This window comes from Salmo salar, unplaced genomic scaffold, assembly GCF_905237065.1.
Source record: "Salmo salar unplaced genomic scaffold, Ssal_v3.1, whole genome shotgun sequence".
Taxonomy (NCBI): Eukaryota; Metazoa; Chordata; class Actinopteri; order Salmoniformes; family Salmonidae; genus Salmo; species Salmo salar.
Window position 1 is genome coordinate 284,140 of NW_025548295.1, and position 3,361 is coordinate 287,500.

Genomic DNA, 3,361 nt, shown 5'->3' on the forward strand with positions numbered 1-3,361 from the left:
CAATAATAAAGTCCTAGTAAAACTACCTCAATAGTATTGTCCTCGTTATACTACCTAACTATTAAAGTCCTAGTTAAACTACTTCAATATTAAAGTCCTAGTTATACTAATTCAATATTAAAGTCCTAGTTAAAGTACCTCAATTTTAAAGTCCTAGTAAAACTACCTCAATAGTATTGTCCTCGTTATACTACCTCAATATTAAAGTCCTAGTTAAACTACCTCAATATTAAAGTCCTAGTTATACTACCTCAATAGTATTGTCCTCGTTATACTACCTCACTATTAAAGTCCTTGTTAAACTACCTCAATATTAAAGTCCTCGTTATACTACCTCAATATTAAAGTCCTAGTTAAGCTACCTCAATATTAAAGTCCTAGTTATACTACCTCAATAGTATTGTCCTCGTTATACTACCTCACTATTAAAGTCCTAGTTAAACTACTTCAATATTAAAGTCCTCGTTATACTACCTCATTATTAAAGTCCAAGTTAAACTAGCTCAATTAAAGTCCTAGATATAGTGTAATTTCTACCTCACTATTAAAGTACTAGATATACCATCACCTGGGACGATAAACTGAAAGTTTACGACACAGACCATACTGATCACTTATCGCAGGCATTTTGCTGATATGACAATCCCTTCTCAAGGCTGCCCTGTTCACCGAGAGAGATCCCAGGCAAACCCAGACATTTCACATAAATACATTTTGTGATTTCTTATTCAAAGCGGGCGGCGGTTCATGTGGAAAGTATATGGTTACTGAAGGTGAGAATGGTTTCTGAATGCACCAATGTTAAGTGTCTCTGTCTCTCTCCCTCTCTCCCTCTCTGTCTCTTCTTTAACAAGTAGGAATGACACATGAATTCATATTGTGTGGTATTATAGGTTAATAAACACATGAATTCATATTGTAGGTTAATAAACACATGAATTCATATTGTAGGTTAATAAACACATGAATTCATATTGTGTGGTATTATAGGTTAATAAACACATGAATTCATATTGTGTGGTATTATAGGTTAATAAACACATGAATTCATATTGTAGGTTAATAAACACATGAATTCATATTGTGTGGTATTATAGGTTAATAAACACATGAATTCATATTGTAGGTTAATAAACACATGAATTCATATTGTGTGGTATTGTAGGTTAATAAACACATGAATTCATATTGTAGGTTAATAAACACATGAATTCATATTGTGTGGTATTGTAGGTTAATAAACACATGAATTCATATTGTAGGTTAATAAACACATGAATTCATATTGTGTGGTATTGTAGGTTAATAAACACATGAATTCATATTGTGTGGTATTGTAGGTTAATAAACACATGAATTCATATTGTGTGGTATTGTAGGTTAATAAACACATGAATTCATATTGTGTGGTATTGTAGGTTAATAAACACATGAATTCATATTGTGTAGTATTGTAGGTTAAACACATATGAATGTTTACGTAATCCTCAGCAAACCAGTTTAGAGCATTATAAAGCCATGTTTTCTACAATAAGCTAAACACAATAAACCTGTCGTGCCCAGATAATAACGGCTACATTACGCTGCCAAGATTCCTCATCTGCGTAAAATCATTTAGCACGACGTCATTCAGAACGGGTACCGGATCGATACTAACTGTGTTTTGTAAAGAAGGACCCATTTTACCAATTTAAAATGTCCGACAGACAATCAATTTACATGTTTGAAGAATCAAGTGCAGACCTAAACTAAAAAAAAATCTTAAAAAGTAGGTTACCATTGATTTGATCCTATAATTAGGATGATGCCTTGTATTCTTCAGTCTTGTTTATTAATGTGGGCCCACATTGACAATGGAAGCAATAAGTCAAAGCATAAGGTATACAGGGACTTGTATAATGTTGATGGTTCAGTAGATACAATGAAACATAAATCTGAAATGTATAAATGACAAATTCAATGTTGCCGGTAATATTGATGTTCACTGTTTGCATTAATCATAAACAGGCAGTATGTATAGAAATTATAATTATAATTATTATAATAAAATACATTACACAATTATAGATTTTCTTTGGGGGGGGGATGACTAACTATTTATTTAGCGTTCACATACCAAAATTATGAAACAAATTTCTTGAATTATAATCGCTGAAACTTAAATAGAGAATATTAAATGTTGCACAGCAGTATAACTGAATAATACAAATCATCTGCCTTATTGAAGGTAAAACATTGGTTCCATTCAACGTTTCATTGACTAAAACCCCCAAAAATTTATTGAATTAGTTATCTTGTTTAACAGGTTCGATTAACAGAAAGCAGAGTTCTACACTGCTTCCAGTCTGCAGGCCTGTCCTAATACAATCCACTGCTTCCAGTCTGCAGGCCTGTCCTAATACAATCCACTGCTTCCAGTCTACAGGCCTGTCCTAATACAATCCACTGCTTCCAGTCTGCAGGCCTGTCCTAATACAATCCACTGCTTCCAGTCTGCAGGCCTGTCCTAATACAATCCACTGCTTCCAGTCTGCAGGCCTGTCCTAATACAATCCACTGCTTCCAGTCTGCAGGCCTGTCCTAATACAATCCACTGCTTCCAGTCTGCAGGCCTGTCCTAATACAATCCACTGCTTCCAGTCTGCAGGCCTGTCCTAATACAATCCACTGCTTCCAGTCTGCAGGCCTGTCCTAATACAATCCACTGCTTCCAGTCTGCAGGCCTGTCCTAATACAATCCACTGCTCTGCCCAGTCTGCAGGCCTGTCCTAATACAATCCACTGCTTCCAGTCTGCAGGCCTGTCCTAATACAATCCACTGCTTCCAGTCTGCAGGCCTGTCCTAATACAATCCACTGCTTCCAGTCTGCAGGCCTGTCCTAATACAATCCACTGCTCTGCCCAGTCTGCAGGCCTGTCCTAATACAATCCACTGCTTCCAGTCTGCAGGCCTGTCCTAATACAATCCACTGCTCTGTCCAGTCTGCAGGCCTGTCCTAATACAATCCACTGCTTCCAGTCTGCAGGCCTGTCCTAATACAATCCACTGCTCTGCCCAGTCTGCAGGCCTGTCCTAATACAATCCACTGCTTCCAGTCTGCAGGCCTGTCCTAATACAATCCACTGCTTCCAGTCTGCAGGCCTGTCCTAATACAATCCACTGCTTCCAGTCTGCAGGCCTGTCCTAATACAATCCAGTGCTTCCAGTCTGCAGGCCTGTCCTAATACAATCCACTGCTTCCAGTCTGCAGGCCTGTCCTAATACAATCCACTGCTTCCAGTCTGCAGGCCTGTCCTAATACAATCCACTGCTTCCAGTCTGCAGGCCTGTCCTAATACAATCCACTGCTCTGTCCAGTCT